Source organism: Piliocolobus tephrosceles, chromosome 10 (genome assembly GCF_002776525.5).
Source record: "Piliocolobus tephrosceles isolate RC106 chromosome 10, ASM277652v3, whole genome shotgun sequence".
Classification (NCBI taxonomy): domain Eukaryota; kingdom Metazoa; phylum Chordata; class Mammalia; order Primates; family Cercopithecidae; genus Piliocolobus; species Piliocolobus tephrosceles.
In genome coordinates, this window is record NC_045443.1 from 124,662,946 (window position 1) to 124,686,367 (window position 23,422).

The 23,422-nt window shown below is 41.3% G+C and overlaps 1 long non-coding RNA gene and 1 pseudogene across 1 annotated transcript; one reads left to right on the forward strand and one right to left on the reverse strand.

Annotated features, from left to right (window-relative positions):
* The first annotated feature begins 1,219 nt into the window (after positions 1-1,219).
* LOC111522959 lies at positions 1,220-22,602 on the forward strand (annotated as a pseudogene).
* On the reverse strand, positions 6,209-11,089 carry LOC111522953. The gene is made up of 3 exons (XR_002725386.2): positions 10,860-11,089; positions 9,721-9,890; positions 6,209-7,261 (listed from the first exon to the last, which is right to left on the reverse strand). It is a non-coding gene; the product is annotated as an uncharacterized LOC111522953 (long non-coding RNA).
* Positions 22,603-23,422: the final 820 nt, after the last annotated feature.

Below are 23,422 nucleotides of genomic sequence, written 5' to 3' on the forward strand. Positions count from 1 at the left end.
AGCAGACAAGAGAGAATAAGAACTAAGCAAAAGGAGTTACCCGTTATAAAACCATCAGATCTCATGAGACTTATTCACTACCAGGAGAACAGTGTGGGGGAAACCACCCACATGATTCAATTATCTCCCACCAGCTCCCTCCCACAACACATGGGAATTATGGGAGCTACAGTTCAAGATGAGATTTGGGTGGGGACACAGTCAAACCATATCAGAGTATAACTTGTCCCTCTCAGTTTTCATATCCCGCAAGGAAGATCAGCATCAAGTACTTGCAGCTGAGATGGAAATTCCTGAAGCTTCTCTCTGCTTTTCGTTCAGTCTGTCCTGTCCTTTATAGCAATGCTCCATGACATGGAAAAAGTTTCCTCTCAGATGTTTTTTATGTACCCATCAGAGGTCCCAATGCCATTTCCTTGCAGCAAGTTTATCTGTGCAGTTGACAGTCTACTGTTAGACCATGGCAAAAGGATTCTATTTTTCCACTTTTACCAAAGCAGGCAGTTTTTGACACTTAGAAATTCCATTTCAGGTACTATAAGTAAGTACCAAATTGCTACCCATTCACTATAATTATTGCCAGTTCTAAAATGCTCCCACATCTTTAGAGTTTTAGCAGATCATTTAAAAAGAGTATCAGAAGCATTATATCTTTGAAGCAGAATGGAATTATAATGCATCCTTTTGCCAAATACCTCAGGTTAGGAGTGTATTGCCTTATCTGCATTTTTTCTATCTGTTCTGGTATAAATAATATTATCATGAGTGGTGGTCTAATTAGTTGCACTTTAAAATAATTTGGATGTATTTCCTAATCTTCAAAATGTTTTAATAAGGGACAAAATAAAATTCAGTCATAGAATGTGAAATAAGTCAATGTGTACTTCCTAATTCCATGTACTTATTAATATGTATTGTTCTTCACATCAGTGGCATAGAGATCATCACTAATGACCATCCGATGCATGTCAAGAACTGTTTAAGTTTACAGAGCACTAGAGATTATTTTTCTAATTCTGTGTACTGAAATAATTTTTGGCATCAACATTTACGTGAATAAATTTTTCAAGTATGAAATATATTTATCATAACACAAAGTTTTGGTTTCTTTTTGAATTTTTGTATGGTGATGTTTCAATGTCACCTTTAAGGTTCAATGAGATGGTTACTGTCTCATTATTACATGAAGTGGTTGGTCTGTCTTGAGTTCAGATAATGCTTTGTGGTTGTGGAGGGTGAAAGCCAAGGGCTTTTGATTAAGTTAAACATGATGATTAGTGACCTTGTTTGAAGACCAAGAGGAAGAGTGTCCTTGCCATGAGTAAAGGAAATGCCAAGGTCAAATTTGAACCAAGTAGCAATGAATACCAAAGACACGGCAATGATATCGAGGGCATAAATTGATACTGTAAAGACCACTTCAGTGATTCTATAGCTTGTGAAGGAAACCAGGAGAGAGCGGTTCAGGAATGATTTCAACACGGTCACCTGTTGGTCATGTTGAAAGAGGAAAGTACCAACAAAAGCATAAGCTCCCAGTCTCCCATGGAAGAAAATAATAAATGACTCAAAAATGGTGGTCCAGACAGCTTCACAAGCTTCCCCACTCAAGAAAAGTCACTGGAGCCCAGTAATCCTAGTGACCTCAAGGGGGCTAACGGAGTTCGAGATAGGTATGTATGCCCTGCTCTGCGTCACCTTCTTGGCCATTCTGGTCTTCTTGATCAACTGCATGGCGTTTTCCTGGAAACACAGACACAAAAGGTTTGCTGTGAGCGAGCAGGGCAACTTCCCCCATTCCCACGACTGGGTCTGGCTTGGGAATGAAGTGGAACTTTTGGAGAACCCTGTTGACGTTACACTCCCGTCGGAGGAGTGCACAACCATGATAGACAGGGGCCTGCGGTTCGAGGAGAGGAACTTCCTTCTGAACGGCAGTTCCCAGAAGACTTTTCAAAGCCAACTATTTAGACTTTCTGACTACGTCTATGAGAAAGAAATTAAAAATGAACCTATGAATTCTTCAGGCCCAAAGAGGAAGAGAGTCAAGTTCACTTCCTATACCACCATCCTGCCAGAGGACAGCGGCCCATACACCAACTCCATCCTGTTTGACAGCGATAACATCAAGTGGGTCTGCCAAGATATGGGGCTGGGGTACATGCAGATTTAAAATGTTTTCATATGGGCCTGGTATGGTGGTTCATGCCTATAATCCCAACACTTTGGGAGACCGAGGTGGGAGGATCCTTTGAGCCCAGGAGTTTGAGACCAGCCTGGGCAATATAGTAAGACTCCGTTTCTACAAAAACTTAAACAATTCTTTAATTTTTTGAATCACCAAGTCAGGTGTGGTGGTCTAAACCTGCATTCCCAGCTACTCAGGAGGTTAAGATGGGAGAATTGCTTGAGCCTGAGAAGCAGAAATTGCAGGGAGTTATGATCACACCAGTGCACTCCAGCCTGGGTGACAGAGCGAGACCCTGTCTCAAAACCAAACAAACAAACAGAACTTTCTTATGTTTGAATTCTACTACATGCTTTCTGTTTTTCAGAGAGTTGGAGCTGTGAGTTTGGTCAGCAATAGAGGGTAATTTAGCACAGAATAATTTGTCAGGGAATTATTAATTAGATCTCTGGTGTCAGAGACCTGAAAATCAAATGCAAATATGTAATAAGCCAGGGTGTGCTTTTAATACAGCCCACATAGGCATTGCTGAAGTATTAGGAATGGTTTGATATACGGCCTGGTACTGGCTCAGTGCTAATTCATAGAAATAAATTCAGCCAAAGGCCTTGATACGCATCTCATGACAAATAGCTGTTTGCAATGAGAAAGAATTTGACAGATGTTTAATTCTTTGATACTGGTAAGGTACAGTGAACAGTTATTGCCCTTGGTGTGAGACTAGGCTTGTGTGAAATTGATGCCCTTATATTGAAAGAATAAACTGAGACTATAAAGACCACCTCCGTGATCCCACAGAGCATTAAGGAAACCAGGAGAGAGTGGTTCAGGAATGATTCCAACATGGCGCACCTGTTGGCCAAGAGGAAAGTACCACAAATAGCACAACCCCCAGTCTCCCGTGGAAGGAAATAAGAATGTAGCTGCCTTATTTGTAACAAACACTGCTCATTATTTTCACAGACATTTATCACAACATCTGCTTGTTGTTGGTTTTATTGTTGTTTGCTTTTTTTGTTTTTTGTTCCTGTGGTTTTTTTCTGTTGTTTTTGACTTCTAGAGGTCTTTTTAAAACATGGGGTAAAAATATTTTTTATTTGTAAAAATATTATGTTTTATTTGAGACATGCTTTGTTTACATAGAAGTTTAATTCATTGAGACTAGCCATTGCTTGTTTAATTTTAATTTTTACTTATTTTTTAAATTTTAAAAATTTACTTTTATTTTTGTTTAACTTTTGTCTTAGGTTTTGGGATACTTGTGAAGGTTTTTTACATAGCTAAACATATGTCATGGGGTTTGTTGTACATATTATTTCATCACCCAGGTATTAAGCCCAGTACCCAATAGTTATCTTTTCTTTTATTTTTTCTTCAGACAGAGTCTCACTGTGTTGCACAGGTTGGACTATAGTGGCACATCTCGGTTCATTGCAATCTCCGCCTCCCGAGTTCAAGCTTCTCCTGCCTCAGGCTCCTGAATAACTGGGATTATAGGTGTGTGCCACCATACCCAGCTAATTTTTTTGTATTTTTAGTAGAAATGAGGTTTCACCATGTTGGCTAGGCTGGTCTTGAACTTCTGAACTCAGGTGATCCACCCACCTTAGCCTCCCAAAGTGTGGGATTACAGGCCTCAGCCAGGGTGCTGGCCCCAATATTTACCTTTTCTGCTCCTCTCCCTCCTCCCATTGTTGTCCCTGAAGTAGACCCCAGTGTCTGTTATTTCCTTCTTTGTGTTCATACGTTCTTACGATTTCTCTCCCACTTATAAGTAAGCACATGTGATATTTGGTTTTCTGATCCTGCCTTAGTTTGCTAAGAATAATAGTCTCTAGCTCCAAGAGATTAGCCATTTTATTTTAATTAATGGAATCCATATTGAATTTCAGGTTTTCTCTACTTTTCCATACTGTACTGCCTATTAATAGAAACTAATCAACTTATCCTCGCTTTCTGTTTCCTTCCTTTTCTCATTGACATCTTATGGGGTTGGCAATGCATGAGAGATCTTACTTAACAACATTAACAACCAGTGGGAAAGGGTCAGTTCTCAACATGAATTTTGCAAAGGTGGGGAAATATCTGTGAATCACATGCAATTCTTGTATTTTGTTATCTGGTGGCTGAACATTCATTGGAAAAGTATGAAAACAAAAAATCTCAAAGAAAACACCTGTATTCATACGAGTATTTTCTGAAAAACATATTTTGCCACCCAGACTCAAATATAAAACCAGCATTAATAAGTACAAAAAGAAAATCCCCTAGGAAACAGCTGCAGATTAAAACTGTCATTTAAAAAAATAAAAATAAAAATAAGAAATGAGCAAAATTCTGTTTCAATTTAGCAGTGAGAAAATCCATCTTTTCAGTGACTAGAAAAGCATTCACATCCATAATCCTAGCAAAGTTGAAACTTTCGTGGGACTTGTACTGAGATTCAAAATCAACAAGTATGCTCAATAAAGTCATGAAAATGAGTGGATCAAGAAAAATATGAACGAGCTCTGAAGCTCAAGAGGCAGTTGTCAAGAACACAGGGACTGGAAAAATAATTGTCAAAGAAAAAAGAAATTACTCAAATCTCAAATAGCTTTTAAAATAGAAATTATTGTTGAAATAATAGTATTATATTGTTGATATTAAGCAAATACAATACTAAGCAAATCAAGATTTTTAGAATAAGAAAATGAGACAGTATTTTAATGTATTAAGATGGGATGGCTAAAAGAGCAGATATTGGGATAGTAAGACCTTAGTGTGGGCTCTATCGAGCCATTGGCATATTTAATAAATAGACCTGGAAGGACATAGAGGAATTACCTTGGACATTTTCATGACCACAAAGGGCTGATGATTGAGCTATTCAAAACAGAAATGTTCAGGTCATCTATTATATTGTTATTTTTAAAATATAACTTTTATTTCAAGTTCAGGGGTACATGTGCAGGTTTGTTACTAGGTAACCTTGTGTCATGGGAGTTCGTTGTGCAGATTATTTTGTCACTCAGGTATTAAACCTACTGTAACCCATTAGTTATTTTTCCTAATCCTCTCCCTCCTCCCACCCTCCAGCCTCCGATAGGACCCAGTGTAATCATTCCCTTCTATGGGTCAGTGTGTTCTCAGCATTTAGCTCCCACTTACAAATGAGACAGCGGAAGTTGTTTATCAGCTTATTGAGATTTTGGGTCTCGACTATAGGGTTTTCGAGATATAGGATCATGTCATCTGCAAACAAGGATTGTTTGACTTCCTCCCTTCTTATTTGGATGCCCTTTATTTCTTTCTCTTGCCTGATTGCTCTGGCCCGGACTTCCAATACTATGTTGAATAGGAATCATCCATCCTCAATGATGCTAAAGAATCCCTGCCTCGCTTTTACCCAATGGCTCATGTGACCTTGTTTTTCCAAACACAGCCCCAGGCAGAGACTCGGGAAGATCCCCTGGATTGTCAGAAATTAAGAAGGGAGACAGCCTATGCAGGATGGATCACTGAGCAACAAAATGAGATTTGCTTCCCACCTTTGTGCCCCAAATCACCAGAATTTATTACCTTTTCAAGAGGTCTTTGTATAATATATACATTATATTTTACACACTCTGTCTTTATTTTCAGTAGAGCAAGCAAGGAAAAATAGAGGACTCTTAGGTACATGTGTTCAGCCAGATGTCTATGTATATGAACACCACAACCTAAACCCACATTCCCCTTGGAACTCATCAAATTGATGACCAAGTTCTCCTAGCATCTCTTGCTAATAGGAATAGAGAGTGTGAGCAACGTACAAATCACAGGTTTAATGGGCTTGACTCTTAAACACAGGCATTCCGCTGATTCTTTAATTGTTAAAATGAGGGTGAAGAATTGAGTCTGCTGATGCTTGAAAATTCTTGAAATTTGTCTAGAGAATGAAGCATTTGCTATTAAAAAAAAAAAAAGTTTGCAAAGCGATTGCTAATGCCTAGTAGAAAGTTCCTCAGCTAGCCAAGGAAAACCACTGCTTTCTTCTTTATCTTTTCTTTTTTTATGGTTGCTATTATTGTTTTTAATTGGGTTATTTGTTTCTGCCACTGCTGCTTTTCAAAGGATTTGGTGGAGAAGTAGCTGAAAAGCCACCGCAATACCGAGCCGCACAGGTAAGGTCACCGGCACGTTCACCGAAACAGAATTAGAAAACTAGGCTTGTGCATTTTGAAAGGCATTTTCCATTTTCTTTCCATCTGTATCCTCAACAGAAAAGGATTTTTTTTTTCTTTTTTCCTTTGTGAGACCTGAATTGCATCAGGGAATGAGTCTCCTCCACCCAGTCGGTATCTCCGTTAACAGATACCGGGTGTGACTTCGTTTTGTGGGAGTGTTTTCACGGACAATGGACAGGACAGGTCCTTACTCATGAGCACTGGGATTAAAGCAACATGGAAAGCAGGGTATTTCCCACGTTGTGGAGCTTGGCGTGCTGAAGCCAACTCAGGGTACTGCATGCAAAGGTGGTTTCTCAATGAAGTGGTTAAGGCACTTCTGCCCTGAAAATAGCTTCAGGAAGAAAACAGAGATGACCTCTATTTGTCTGCTCCTACTAAGCTCAAAGTAAAAACACAAATAGAAGAGTTGAATGCCCACTGACAAATTAAACTGTTAAACAAACCCATAATTTTACATTTCAAAGTAGTATACAGCAAGTGGAGGAACATTTTGGTGGGAAGCGATAAGGCCTTCAATTAATCTTACATTTGGCATGGATATTAATCAGACTAACAGAAAGTCATCGAAGTTTCATCCGCTCTCTTTGCCCGATCACTGGGCAGCACAGGTTATAACCACTCTTATTTTCTAGCTGATTGCTTTTCAACAAACAGGCCTGCGATATGTAAACTGAAGCGGGGGTTGGGAAAGAACATAGATTATAACTTCTAGAAATTCAGTTCCCTGGACATCTGTAGAAGTCTGTGCAGCATGCTGATACTCACATTTCTACTCCACGGTTTTGGGAAGGAAGAGAGGAATCCATGCATCCAGGCTTTCAGAGATCATTATGCTGGGCTTCTGCTCCTAGATTTCCAGCTGCTGAAAACAAGAAAAAGTAAATATCTGTGTAATTTGACATTTAGATTTATAAACATGCATTAACTTTTTTCCACACACTTAATGCTCTTTTTGCAGAAATTAAAAGTAATGTAAACAATTTTAAAAGGTGTTTAATCGGCCGGGTGCAGTGGCTCACACCTGTAATCCCAGCACTTTGGGAGGCTGAGGAGGGCTGATTGCCTGAGGTTGGGAGTTCGAGACCAGCCTGGCCAGCATGGTGAAACCCCATCTCTACTAAAAATGCAAAAATTATCTGGGCGTGGTGGCACGCCCCTGTAATCCCCCCAGCTACTCGGGAAGCTGAGGCAGGAGAATCGCTTGAACCTCGGAGGGGGAGGTTACAGTGAGCTGAGATTGTGCCAATGCACTACAGCTCCAACAGACCAAGACTCTGTCTCCAAAAAAAAAAAAAAAAAAAAGTTTAATCTGAAAAGACATAAAGAAGTTGAATCTCTAAAATATTAACTTTCCTTTTTCCTCCGAACCTGAATAAAAGTTTTTTTCCAGATGTCCCCATTTGATGATAAGAGAAACAGGACAAATATTTCCTACTTTCTAATCAGCAGAGCAAACTACCTAAAAAGTTAGCATTTTAGTGCCTGAGGCCATGGCTCCCATTTTGCTCTTTTGCATTAATAGCTTGATTATGTATATGTGTAGGGGCAAGAGTTTTGTATGCGGCCAAGAGTGAAAGATGCTACTGGCCCAGACATGCAGAGTTCTGGAGACATAAGAAAGACTCAAGACAACTGAGGAGTTTCTTGGATCCCTGAAGATTGCTGCAGATGTTTCAGGATTAGGGGGTGCGTCATTTACTAAATTTTTTACAAGCCATCCTGTTGGCTCCCCAGGCACTTCAAGAAACTGTCAGCCTCACCTTTGCCATTTTGGCAAATGCCATCCTTTGTCATTGGTATGGAAAGGGAAGTCTCAGTTGGATGTGTCTTAATGATCAATGGCTCCCTTTTTTCCAAATGTCATAGGCATCGTAAAATAATAGACATACAACTTAAAAATTGTCTTTGTGAAACTAACCTGTGAAGCTGCATGCTTTTATGAATCTAAAAAGCTGGCAGAAAATGATCCTGAAAGGCTAGGCATGGTGGCTCACTCCTGTAATCCCAGCACTTTGGGAGGCCGAGGTGGGCAGACCACGAGGTCAGGAGTTCGAGGCCAGCCTGGCCAATATGATGAACCCCTGTCTCTTCTAAAAATACGAAAATTAGCCCGGTGTGGTGGCAGGCCCCTGTAATCCCAGGTACTCAGGAGGCTGAGGCAGGAGAATCACTTGAACCTAGGAGGCGGAGGTTGCAGTGAGCTGAGATTGCACCACTGCACTCCTGCCTGGGTAACAGAGTGAAGGTCTGTCTCAAATAGATATATATATTTATATATATATTTAATTATATATATATGTATAAATATATATAAATTTATGGCTGGGCATGGTGGCTCATGTCTGTAATCTCAGTACTTTGGGAGGCCAAAGTGGGCAGATCACTTGAGGTCAGGAGTTCGAGACCAGCCTGGCTAGCATGGTGAAATACGATCTCTACTAAAAAAATAAATAAATAAATAAATACAAAAATTAGCAGGTGTGGTGGCACACACCTGTAGTCCCAGGTACTTGAGAGGCTGAGGCACGAAGATCGCTTGAACCCCGGAAGCAGAGGTTGCAGTGAGCCGAGATCACACCACAGTACTCCAGCCTGGGTGACAGAGTGAGACCCTGTCTCCAAAAAACAAACAATCTAAATTTACATAATTATTTATGTAAATATAATTTAGGTAATTTAGGGGAAACTTGTTCCCCCTAGAATATAGAAAGCCTGAGCCACAGATCCCAGCATTTTCTCTCCAGATCGCACTATGCATGTATGCCATGTGGTAAATGTGGTTCCAATAAAAGAAGAAAAAGTGGAATTTGAAAATGAAAAATGGCATTCATGAAAAAAAGCACACCTTTATTTTGACTTTTGTTTGCAAAGTGCAAACACTACATATCAGATTTTTTAAATTCACATCGTTAGTATGCATCAATGATCTCTTCATGAATTTGTAAAATTTAGATAAGTTATGGTGCCATGTTTGCTGTGTTTATTTTTTAGATTTTTTTAATGGAGGAAAATTTGGAGAAGGACACGGCCTCGGCCTGTGTTTCATGGGGTGCCCTTACTTGAGACAATCAGGACACTGTCACTTTCCAGGCGGAAAATAACGATCCAAACGCTTTAATGTCCATTAGGGAAATTATCCTCCCAGTCCAAGAAAGCAATCACGTTATCAATTCATAATACTGGGCAATCTTCATCTTCTACGAGATGTCTTCAAAATGTCATTGCTACAGTAGGTCATTTTTTTACATGATTTTTAAAAATTTTATTTCAAAATGTGGGCTTATTTCCTTAGGTTCTACAAAGGATGAAATATAGAAAAACGTTTTTACATATCTGCATTGTCTGTAGGAATAAACCACTTTGCAAATAGTGAGATGGATGTTATGTCTTAATTTCTTGTCCATGTGATGATGACTTTTTGCTCCTTTAGATAGTTTAATTCACTCTTTATATGATGCAATTCTCTTTGCTGCTTTCTTTGTACAAAGATACTGTGAAAATACAGGGAAAGAGGTAATTCACAGCTTTCACTTTTCATTGTTACACTTGGAACTGAAGTGACCCATTACTTGATTTTGAGAGACACTATAGACCCAAGTGTTAAAATTAAAAGAATAAAGCTTCTAAGAAAAAACGGAAGATAAAACTCTTTGCTATCTTGGGTTTAGGAAAGATTTCTTAATCAGATCTCAAAGTTGCTAACAATAAATTAATAAAATAATTAGCTTATAAACCTTTTTAAAAATTCTTTTCCTGATCCTGGAGAGAATTGACTTAAGAGTCTGACACCTTTTACAGTCTGATAAGAAACATTTACAATTTATCTTCTCTGAGCCTGCTACCTGGAGGCTTTGTCTGCGTGATAAGAATCTTGGTCTCCACAACCCTTTATCTGAGCCTAGACCTTCCCTTCTATGGATATCTGGTCTTTAGACAACCTCTTTCAACCAATTGCCAATCAGACAATCTTTGAATCCACCTATGACCTGGAAGCTTCCACTGAGAGTTGTCCCACCTTTCTGGACCACTGATGTCTTCTGTCTCCCTGGAATGTATAAAGCCAAGCCGTGGCCTGACCACCATGGGCACTTGTTCTCAGGACCTCCTGAGGCCGTGTCACGGCACGTCCTTAAGCTTGGCAAAATAAACTTCCAAATTGATTGAGTCTTGCCTCAGATACTTTTTGGTTTACAACGTGAAATACATTATGCCTCCATTGTACTCATTATCATGGGAAAAACCTCAAAAAATAAATAAATAAAAACCAACCAACAAAAGACAGTAAAGACCTTTGTACCGTCCATTATTTTTCTGCCCTAGTATTTGTGGCTGGATCAAAAACAAACTAGACAGGGACTCTGAGGGAGGCAGATTTCTCTGACACCTGTAGGTAGGATCAGCCTTCCAGGGCTGCAGAGGGAAGAGTTTCAGTAAGAGGAGGAAAAAGCAGTGATAATGACCTTCACGAGTCCTCTACTGCCGACTGTCTGGGCTGCAGTCCCCTGGCACATTTCCTTGCAGAGAAAAGACAGCAGGAGTGGGCTTCCGGATTTCCTGTTTTCTCTGAGGCCAGCAGGTGCCTGGAGTGGCCTTTGCGCCCCCTACTGGTCGTTCTGGCTGCACACAGTCTCATGCCTTGCGAGTGTGAAACCGGGTGCTGTCTTGTTCCCCAGGTGGAATGCAAAAGAATGCTTGGGTAGAACTTTGTTACCCAATGAAGCCTCCTGGATCTCTAGTCCCTGGTAGCCTGTCCTGGTTGCCGGGTGCTTGTTTGCATTCCAAGCTCCACATTCTCCAGGGTCCAGTGTGGTCTTGTGTCTACGCTGGAGTCTGGCCACCAGAGGCAGGCATGCAGAGCCTTGGCTACTGTGGTAGGTCTGCTGATGGCCACAAGCCTTTACTCCCAGCTCTGCGTTAGCAGTGGGGGTGTCTGAAGGCTCAGGGGATACACAGGTCCTCCTGGTTCCTGGGGAGGTGATGGTAAGTAATCCTTCTTAATAGTCTTTAAAAAATACATAATTTGCCGGGTGCGATGGCTCACGCCTGTGATCCTAGCACTTTGGGAGGCTGAGGTGGGTGGATCACGAGGTCAGGAGATCGAGACCATCATGGATAACAAGGTGAAACCCCGTCTCTACTAAAAATACCAAAATTAGCTGGGCTTGGTGGCGGGCACCTGTAGTCCCAGCTACTCGGGAGGCTGAGGCAGGAGAATGGCGTGAACCCGGGAGGTGGAGCTTGCAGTGAGCCCAGATCGTGCCACTGCACTCCAGCTGGGGCAACAGAGCGAGACTCCGTCTCAAAACAAACAAACAAACAAAAAACCAAACATAGTTTAACATGGACAAAGCAAGTAATCAAAAGACTATCTGGTAAAGTGAAAAATGTTGTAAAATTCTTAACACATTTAACTAGATTATAAACCCAGGAAATTCTTGCGCTTCCTTCAAGATAGGCCAGCTCTTTGAGTGAGTTAGAAACACTGGGCTTGTCGTCAGTTAGTACTAATATGAACAGGTCTATCTCTTTGTGTAATGATAAAAGAGGCCTTGATGAAAATAAGCCACAGGTGAGCCCCCTTTCTCCATGGTGAAGTGTGTATATGGGTCACTTTCAAAGTTAGATATGGTTTCTGTAAGATGAAGCCCGGCCATTCTAAGTCACTTGAGTGAAAACAGCTTACGAGCCTGGCAGAAAAATAATTCACAACCTAAGAAAGCACTTTCTGGTCTTTAAAAACACTGAAAATTTCTTTTACAAGAAATTGAAGGCTGGAAAGAAAGGGAGAAGGACTTGAATAGACAGAAGGAAATTATTGGAACTCTAATGGATACAAAACACAAATCCTAAATGATAGATTTAGTGTAAGTGTCTGATGGAAACGTTTCTGACTATCACGTATCTACCAGCCAATAGAAAATAATGTAGAAGGTGGAAATCTGAAATTAAATATAAAGAGTGAATTATAAAATGAACACCGTATTATCCATTAGGCAAATTCCCTTTTGAGAAACCTTTTTGTTCCTTTAAACACTTTCTCCTAGAGGAAAAAATTAGAAGACAGATAGTAAACTAAAAAAAAAAAAGAAAAAGAAAAATCTAACAAATACATTTCTTAGAACTCAAATTGAAAATATCCTATGGAAGGAAAAATTTTTCCATTTAGAAAATGTTCACGCAGGAAGTGAGAAAGCTTCTGTAGAAACTTGAAATACCATCTGAAATTTATCAATAACAGATACATCAGGTATGGATTTACCATTTAACATTGGAGAAGAAACAGTCTGAAGTAAAAGGAAGCATCAGCCAGTCCCCTTCTAAGCTGGGGACCTAGAAAAAAGAACAAGGGAATGGAATCAGAATTAGAAAGAAGCACTTTGATTTTATCAAAACCATTTTATCTCCCCTAAGGAAAAAAGCTTGCGATAACTCATTAGCAGCTCTGGCCACTGCAGAAAGCTCAATGCCTTGAGAAAAGAAAATGCACAGGAGAAACATGAGTTAGATGGAACTGAATTAAAGGTGAGCTTTTGGCCGCGTGCTGTGGCTCACACCTGTAATTCTAGCATACTGAGAGGCCGAGGTGGGTGGATCACCCGAGGTCAGGAGTTCAAGACCAGCCTGGCCAACGTGGTGAAACCCTGTCTCTACTAAAAAAAAAAAAAGAAAAATACAAAAATTAGCCGGGCATGAGGGCGGGTGCCTGTAATCCCAGCTACCTGGGAGGCTGAGATGGGACAATCTCTTGAACCTGAGAGGCGGAGGTTGTAGTGAGCCGGTGCACTCCAGCCGGGATGGCTGAGTGAGAGAGACTCCGTCTCAAAAACAAAAAAAAAAAACCAGTGAGCTTTTATGAAGTGGTCCTCATATCCCTGCAATCCCCAGTGCAGCTCTGGGAGAGCCTTCAGAGGACACGGTGATCCACCGATAACCAGATCCGGGAGAAGGAAAGAGAACTAGCAAAAGATGATCACTAAGTTGGAAAACTGTTTTTCCCCCCATCTCCTATGCCAATAGTATCACCTTTTATAAAAATCTTTCGTGGTTTCTCTCTGTAGCGAGAGGAAAGCAGGGAAAAAGATATTTAAGAGTAGATCTGAGTGTACACATTCTGCATAACCTAAGGATTTGGGAGCCCTTCACTCTCACCCCTGAATTCACCCAGTTTCAACAAATCAAAACAAGGAGGCAGTTCAGAGCCAATCTAACTGCTGTTATTTGTGAAGTAAAGGGCATACCTAACTTCCAAACACTCCATGCTGTGCTTCAGAACTCTTAGAAAAAAAACAGTAATTGTACAGGCCATCCCTTCCAGCGATGGCTGCCTCACCCTTCCTTTAGACTGGGGTTTCTGGGTGCTGGTGTAATCCACGACCCACACTGTGCCTGTACAAGCAGGGCTAACTAACAAAGGGCAGTGTGAATGGCTTTATGATGAATGTCATAGTAGGGTTATTTTATATACCAAGAACTAAATCCCAACCATTCTGGCTTAAAAACACACATACAAAGTTTCCAATAAGAAATGGAAATGAGGCCAGGTGCGGTGGCTCACGCCTGTAATTCCAGCATTTTGGGAAGCCGAGGCCGGCGGATCACCTGAGGTCGGGAGTTTGAAACCGGCCTGACCAACATGGTGAAACCCCATCTCTACTAAAAATATAAAATTAGCCGGGCGTTGTGGTGGATGCTTGTAATCCCAGCTACTCAGGAGGCTGAGGCGGGAGAATCGCTTGAACCCGGGAGGCAGAGGTTGTGGGGAGCCAAGATGGCGCCACTGCACTCCAGCCTGGGCAACAAGAGTGAAACTCCTTCTCAAAAAAAAAAAAAAAAAAAAAAGGAAATAAAATTTACCTGGAAAATTTCATTGCTGGTATATTTTTGAGCCAGGCCCTCAATGTCCTAAACAGTCTCCTAAGAAATTTTCCTTCTTTTCCCAAATATTCTCTCTCTCTGTCTCTCTCTCTCTCCTGTATTGGCCGTATTCTTTTCCACTTGGTAACGAATGTGCAGTGCCATGCTTTTATTCTACCAGTTTAGCAAATCATACTCAGACCCCACACATACACAGGTGAAGCTTCCTTTTCCTAACCACAGTGGTCACTTCAGAAAAAGGCACGTCATTGAATGCCTGCAATAAGAACCCTCCACAAAAATTCCCTCCACAGGAACCATTAGGGACCACATTCTTCTCTTGGAGGACTCTTCGTTACATGTGTTCAGTCACATATGCATTTCTGAGGCCATCATTATAGGAAGGGACAGGACACATTCTGATGATCAAGCCAATTCTAAAGGATTTCCACATGAAAGGAGAGTGGTCAAATGACAGCTCCTCAAAGGACAACATGGAATGCAGTTACTAGAAAAAAGGAGAAGCAGAATAACCAGGCGGGTGAGGGGTGGGTAAACAGACTAGACAGAGGTGACTATGTGGTGCCTCAAAAACTGTCCTGAGAACTGGGCAGAATGGAAACTGGATCACATGGAGCCACAGTGCTGGCCCAATGCCACTGCAAAAATCTGGATTTTCACCTCAGCAAACTACACAGATGGAAATTCTCCTTCTGACCAAGATGAAGTAATCGAGACTAGATTCATGATCTCACCTGGAAAAAAAACAAAATTATACAAAATAATGGTCTTCAGGACATTAGGCATCAGACCATGTAGGACAGTGATTCACTAAGAGATGGGAAATGATCAAGGTGGATCCTATGGCTGCCCCCATCCATTGCCTAGAGAGGCTTTTGAGTACGTTGCACAGAGCGAGGACCCAGCTGAAGCCTGGTGAACTTCCTGAGCTGGTGCTGTGAAGTAGGGATTCTGGGGGTACAATGGCAGCTGACATTTGCAAGCAGAGTTAACAAAGATGAGGAAAGTTGCACCTAGAAGAAACGCTTGGGCTACACAGAGAGCCCAGGTGAAGTCCTCAGCCGGATTCTGATCCACACACGCACGTGAGGTTAGCCAAGGAAGAACCACCTCAATGGGAGTGAGGGAAAAGCACTCAGAGCTCACACAGGTGCCAATTCCCACCAGCCAGAATGGGAAGGTCACTGAAGCATTTGTAAGTCCTCCAAAGCACAAGGCTTTCTTGTGAATGGCAAGAGATGAAATTTCTTCCACCCAGTACTGAAGGTAAGCCCACCCCAGTCTCCAGTCCCCCTGACCCAGGCCCAAAACAGGGTCCCTCTCACCAGTCTGATGGACCCAGATGTTTCTCATGCTGGTTGTTATTTTGGGCTTGAGTTTAAACTCTGCTCACACACCCTGACACTATATATAAAGACATAAAAGGAAACAAACAAAAACAGCAGGAGAATCTGGGGTCTGTCTCTTGCATCTGGTGAGACAGTTATGTGCCCCTGCACGCTCCGGGAAGCCTCAAAATAATGACGGTAACATCAACTTATTTGGTGAGTGCCCCCATGCACAATGCATCAGATGATCTGCTAAGTGTTTTACAAGCATGATGCTATATAACTCTCCCTACACGGGCCAGCTAAATGCAAAAAGCTGCATAACCCTTTCTTATTGAGACAGTGAGGAAGTAAGGATTTGAAATCATCTCTGTATTTGGCTATACTGTCTCTACGTGATAAAAGATGGAAACACAAAAGCTCAATGAACTAACTATAGACAGCAGCCAAAATGTGTATGAATAACCCAAAGTTGCTTAGGGGACAGATTTGTATATCTAGAATCCAAAGGATAACAGTTAAATAAAGAAAATGCAGGCCATTTACAAGGGTACTGTCACATTGCCTCCACCCTTTCGCAGACCAATTTCCTCCAAATAGCTGTTTTGTGGTCAAATTAAAAATGGAACTATGGGCGGCGCGGTGGCTCACGCCTGTAATCCCAGCACTTTGGAAGACCAAGGTGGGTGGATCACCTGAGGTAGGCAGTCCAAGACCAGCCTGACCAACATGGAGAAATCCTGTCTCTACTAAAAACACAAAATTAGCTGGGCGTGGTGGGGCATGCCTGTAATCCCAGCTACTCCAGAGGCTGAGGCTGGAGAATCGCTTGAACCTGGGAGGTGGAGGTTGTGGTGAGCCGAGATCAGACCATTGCACTCCAGCCTGGGCAACAAGAGCAAAACTCTGTCTCAAAAAAAAAAACAGGAACTATGTTATTTCTTTATGTTTCGTTAAGGAAACTGAGGCCCAGGAAGTTGGAATGGCCCCACTGAAGGCACACAGTAAATCATTGCCAGCCCTGGATGCTAAGAACTCCTCTCCCAGCGGTGTTATTGATGAAACAGTCTTGTTAGCACTCTTGGCAGTACTAATGACTGGGCTTTTCCTCTCCTGTTATTATTCCAACCTAATTACTATGAGAAGCATCTGTTGTTGAACACGGCACCGTAGGCATAACCGTGATTAATTGGTTTTTATTAATTCCATTCAAAAAATTATGAAGTTTGGTTTTCCTTTAGAAAAATGAAAGCCGCATGTGTGTGTTACTCTCATGTTAACAATAAGGAAATAAATAAATAAGTAAATGGCTAATCAACATAGGCACAATAACTTTGAAAACTGAGATCTCTGTGGAAAGAGGTGAGGTAAGTTTCAGGGACAAGTTCCTCTTACAGGAGCAAGACACACAGCTTTTGGCAAAGCACAGCAGGCAAAGGAGGCAGCTATAACATTAGACAAGCAATGAAACAGCGTTTGAGCAAATTCTTAATAGATACAATTGAGCTACCACGTCAGCTGGAATTGGAATGCCTAAGAATGCCCCACACAAGGGGCATCTGTACCGATACAAGAAGGTGATGCAGTCCCTGTCACTGAGTAGGAACCTGTTTGCACCCAAGACCCTACACCCCTGCAGAAATCTCCCTGCCACTAAGGACACAGTCAGTGATGCTGAGAAATTCCTGCCTCACTTTTACCCAATGGTTCATGTGACCTTGTTTTTCCAAACACAGCCCCAGGCAGAGACTCGGGAAGATCCTGTGGATTGTCAGAAATTAAGAAGGGAGACAGGCTGAGCAGGATGGATCACTGAGCAATAAAATAAGATTTGCTTCCCACCTTTGTGCCCCAAACCCCAAGAATTTATTACCTTTTCAAGAGGTCTCTATATAATATGCACATGATATTTTATACACTGTCATTATTTTCAGTAGAGCCAGCAGGGAAAAATGAACCTTTTGGGACCAGGTTCCCTGTCTGTGGTTTACATGTCCTCTAAGCACGCAAAAGTAGCATGGCCCCGGACCCCCAGCCCAGGGTCCAGCCAGCTGCCATCAATCCCTGGCCTTTCCCTGCTTCAAGACACTTGGGACTCGCCAGCCATTTTATATTCCATTTACTGTCTAACCTTTTCCCTAAATTAGTTCCTCGGCTGGAGGATTTTTCTCAACCTGGACGTTTGTAACTCAGATATTTTCTAGCTCAGATTCTTCCAGCAATTCAGGCTTTTGCTGAGCATGACTATTTAGTAGGGCCTCTGGGATCAGTCGCATCATTGGTGCTAATTCCTTAAGCCATCCTTGTGTGCCTGCCGTGTTCCAATGTTCCACTGAGTTGCGATGATAACAGAGATGTCAGATTGACTTTACAGTTAGAGCTGTATCTTAGAGAACCTAAAAGAAGCTGGGCACAAATGTCTAGGCTGTCTTTGCAGTGTTCTATTGATATAAACATAATTTAGGACCTGTGGGATGAGTGAGCTTCAAAATTCCTGTCAACAAAATGGCGGAATGTATTTATTCATCCCTTGGATTTCTGTTCAGTCATGTCACCTGGGTTGCAATAGAATGAGATGCAAGGGGCAGAGTGCCTGTGCTAAGGTAGGTTTGAAGGGCCTGGAATGTTCCAGTGTCTGTCACAAACCTCTGCCATTCCCGTGCAACAGCATGCCTGGGCTGATCGGTTCTAAGACAAAAGTGACAGCCATGCAGAGCACAACCCTTTGAAGACAAGGTACCCCAGCCAGGCCTGGCATAGATCAGCCAGTCCCCAGGTAATCCACAAATGCCTGAGCCACAAATGATGACTGCTTGGGCTCTGCAGTGCTGTGGTTGGTTGCAACACCATCACGGCCACAGTTAACAAATGCACATGGATTTAAACTGGTCCCTATTTGTCTTCTACACAGCACCTCTCAATGCCTGAAACACCCTTGTTATTTATGTATTTATGCACTTCAAGGTTAGAGGTTCTTGCTATTTTATTCTCCACTGTATCTCTGAGAAGTAAAGCAATGTTTGTAACATAGGAGTTTCTAAATAGACATCTGTGAATACATGAATGAATATAATTCTCACATTAGCCCCCTGAGGTATTATAGAAACTTCCAGCACGGGACCAAGACAGAGGGGACAACAGGATCACTGCATGTGTTTTGGGTTCATTCTGGGGCGTTTGCTCACAGTGTGGACAGCACATTTGAACCATTTAGATGACCTTTCTTTATTCTCTCCTTTGTCCTTTCTCCCTTTCTCTTTTTTTCTTGTTTCTTCTCTCTTTCATGCATATAAATATCCTAATTTATGTAACCTCCAAGAAGCCTATGCTACTTGTAACCAAAGAATGAAGGCAGAGATTTATGTTTGCAAAAGTCGAAACTATAATCAATGGGTAGAAGCGTTAGGGAAAAGACTTCATACCAAGAGCTACCCAAAAGTGAACTGGATTACCCTGGAAAATGGGCTCTGTCTCCGGCAGGACATAGAGGAGCCGAATTATCCTCTGTTATGGGATCAGCCAGGGAACTTGGCTGCAAATAACGTAACAGTACCGATGTAACTTAAACAGAAGATGAATTTATTGAAAATTAATGGGTAGTTCCCCAAATCCACTAACAGCAAAGATGAAGCCAGCTGGAATTGCTGGAGGCTGGGCAGGCCACGTAGCAGAGGAGCAATGCAGTTGTGAACTGGACACTGGGGCGGCCACTGGTTCTGTTCTCGTGTCCCTGCTTCTGGATGCAAATGTCAGGGCAGGAATTCAGTGGGTTACGTCTAGCTCTCCTTCCTGCGCCTGAGCTGGCAGAAAGCAGGAAGAAGATTTGTGGTCTCATTTGACATCTTCAAAGGGATCTAAAACTCAGCCCTTATCAGGAGTCACACAGTAGGGATCACCCAGCAAACGAAAGGCTGATTGGATGCGAGGCCGTCTTTCCCTCCAAAATGGGTCAAATATCCCCCAAAGCAACAGTTATTCTGGACAGTGTGATTTACAGAACTAGATAATCTAAAAAAGTCCTTCTATGTCTAACATTTTATAAGTAACAAGTGTCTTAAAATAAGAGCCCATGGGAGAAATATATATAAACTTTCCAATTTTCAGAGATAACAAATTCTACTGCTGTATGACACATTTATGACTTCTGAGCTTTTATTGTAATTGACTAGGTTCCTCTGGTTTCAGTCACTCTACCAGTCTAGTACCCACCAGATACTTACTTAAGTTAGCATCCTACAGCTATATGTAAAAGAGATCTTCTCAAGTCAGCAGAGCTTTAAAGGACAATTTATTATGAGAAGCAAGATGTCCCATGGAATAAAAAAGTTAAGTTGGAATGGGGTCTCCGTAACAGGGAACCAAAAAGCTCTGAGGCTTTTATTTTTCTGAGATTTATTTTTCTCTGCCCCCCTGCATTTCCCCCTCTTTCTGTAGATCTGGTTTCTTTTCATGGCAGGCAAAAAATGATGTCTTTCATTTCCGCGTTGGAATGTTATGGTCTGGCCGGGTCACGCCTTTCTTTTGGGAGCTGCCTTATTTTGTGTTGATCATGAGATATTGATGATATCAACCATAGCATATGTTTTCATGACATATTGATGGTATCAACCGTAGCATGTGTTTTCTCAATCTTGTGAACAAAAACACGGCCCATATGAGGAGGTATTTGGCTGATGTTGAGGCACCTTGTCTAGGACGTGGCGTCTCCCAGGACATGCCATTTAGGTTTCAAGTCACAATTAAACTTGACATCCGATTACGGTCACTGTTAGTTACAAACACAATTTTACAATAATTACCTGCCAAATTGCACGACCAAATCCAGTTAGGTGACATAAGTTTCACCTTGTTATATACTATGATGAACTATGAAGGGCAGTGGGAATCTTTAAAATCAGTTTTCGTACTTCCAATAGTAGGTTATTCTTTCCTGAAAGAAAACACACACACACACACACACACACACACACAGCATCCTCTAATCAATGAAATACATTGCTTGAGAAGGAAGAGTGAGTTTATAATTTTATCACATACACATCACCCCACAATAATTCATTTATATACATTACATTTTTATCGCGATGCATGAGGTTTGTAATTTTGGTGGAAGAATTTTAACGAATTGCGAACTTTGGAAAAGCTCTAGCGACAGTTTTCAGGATTTTCATTAGTTAGTTTGCTTGTTTGTTTCAGAGTGAGAGTTTTGACCAGGAGCGGACACTGAGGAGAGCAAAGATCACCTGGTACCCATCAAGCAGGACACCCAGAGGCAAAGCTCCTTACCTGTGGAATTCAGAAATAATTAGACTTCTCCTTTATCCAAAGCAGGCATCTGGTACCAGCCTTCTTTCCCAAAAATGTATAAGTAACTAGAATTTCTACACGCTTCACAATGCATATGCGTCAAACCTCATTTTGCAACCCTTGATGACATCAAGGCACCAGAATGTCTACAAATGTAATCAGCTATCATGACCTACATGGTTAATATGGTCCAAACTTACCCTTAAGCTCCTGCTTTAAGGTCCATACACACCCGTAAGGAACATCCACTGTGGTGGGCTCAGTTCTCTCTTGCTGAGGCTCCCGCTGAACTCCTCTGCACCATTCTTTCTTTCTAATAAAACTTTCCTTTTCATTCAGTCTATCATTGATGGGCATTTAGGTTGATTCCATGTCTTTGCTATTGTGAATAGTACTGCAATGAACATATGCACGCATATATGTTTATAATTGAATTATTTATATTCCTTTGGGTATATACCCAGTAATGGGATTGCTGAGTCAAATGGTATCTCTGCCTTTAGGTCTTTGAGGAATCGCCACCATGGAATACTATGTAGCCATAAAAAAGAAAGATAGTCATGTACTTTGCAGGAACATGGATGGAGCTGGAGGCCATTATCCTTAGCAAACTAACGAACCTGTATAACAAACCTGCACTTGTACCCCAGAACTTAAAATATAAGTTTAAAAAACCCTTTCCTTTTCAAACCTATACTGTTGTTGGTAAATTCTTCTTACTACCTGTGAGTAAATCACTTTTTGTTGCCGGAGATCTGACACCTTGCTCAGCAGGCACCTACCCTTTTTATTCCCCATATACCTGTCTAAGCAGGAATTGGTGACTTAATAAATTTGAAGGAAGATTTTAGCAGAATGAGAATTTGATCAGAGCCTAGTGACTCTAACTAACAGACCTATCCGTAGGTAGTCAAGGTTCTCCAGAGAAACAGAAGCAGTAGGACATGGGGCAGGGAAAAAGAGAGAGAGAAAGAAAGAGAAAGTGAGAGAAAGGTTCCAAGGAATTGGCTCACGTGCTAGGGGCTAGCTAAGCAAATGTGAAATCTGTAGGGCAGGCTGTCAGAAAGGGCAGGCAAGAAACTCTAAGGGCCGGGAGCTGTGGTCCTGTGGTTCTGCCAGGCTGTGGCCCACAGGTAGAATTTCTTCTTCTCAGGGAAACCTCCTTTCTAGTCTGGCAGCAAATAATGGTTAAATGGATTCTGTGGCTAAGCCTGCACAGGGGTATAGAAAAAGTTCAGCAGATATTATTAAAAGGCATTTAATCTCTAGGCAACTCAGCTAGATGAAATGCAATGAAAGAGTCGCTGCTTTTATCAGGAGAGATACATGAGGCATCTTTACGTAATAAACACCATTTGTTATATTGAAGCTTTAGGGCCGAAGCTGATGAGTTGAAACTGTTTAAGAACAAAAATCTCTTTTGAAAATAGCGCTGCACATTTAGGCAGTATTTTTTTTTTCTCCTTTGGAATCTGAAGAAAATTTCCTACTTACTCTGCCCACCCCGCCAAACTTTCCTTGGCTTTTGTGATGTTTTATTCTGTAAAATCCACCCACAGAATGAGGACCACCTGTACAGGTCATCAAAGGTTGTTTATTCAGCTCTTACCAATAAGGGACTTAGCACGCTTTTCATTTTGGCAGAGACTCCCAGGGGTTTTAAAAGAGTTTTATGGAATCAAAGGAGTCTTAAGTTTTAAGACAGTCCTGGATTGGTGAGTATCCTTTGGGGATGAATTTTTCTCCCAGAGTGTGCTGAAGCAGGGAAGGTTTTTTGATGGCTTTGGGATACACTGGCTCACCTTTGATTGATTTGGCTTCTATTGGTATATACAGGGGATCTTTAAAGGCTGGGTGGAATCATCTGTGTTTTTCTAGTGCAACTGATAGAATACTGGTCCTTGGTTTCGAGGTCCAAGTCTTGCATAAACAATTCCACAGATTATATCCTAATATCAGCTAGTGTTGAAGACAGGGGAGTTGTGCTGCCAAAAATTAATAAAAATATGTATATTCTACAGTATTTGAAGTGAACCCTCTTTGTTTTGATGTATCGGATCTGTTAGTTGCCCTTAAAAATAAACATCTATTTGTCTCTTATATAACTATCTGCTATTTGCCTATTATCTATCTATACATTAACCCTACAGGAATAATTTAGGGATTTGGGGAAAATAGAATATTACAGCATTGGACTCTGTTACATGATGAGAGAGCAGATATCACTGTAAAGGAAGAATCTTTATTGCCATGAGATATTTTATTATCTGTGCTAAATAATCTCTGCAGAAAATAATATCAAACAGCTTTGAATCAGTACCAAGTGAATAAACTACCAAATTTACAAAATAACGAAGTCAATATATAGATATATACATGTTACTTATACCTTCCTGACACTTCAATAAGTGGCTTATATATAGGTTTCTAAATAAATGGCCTGGTATAGAAACCACTATGGTGATGTCAGCAGCAAAAACAACATTGTCATTGTAATAGCTAATATTGATAAG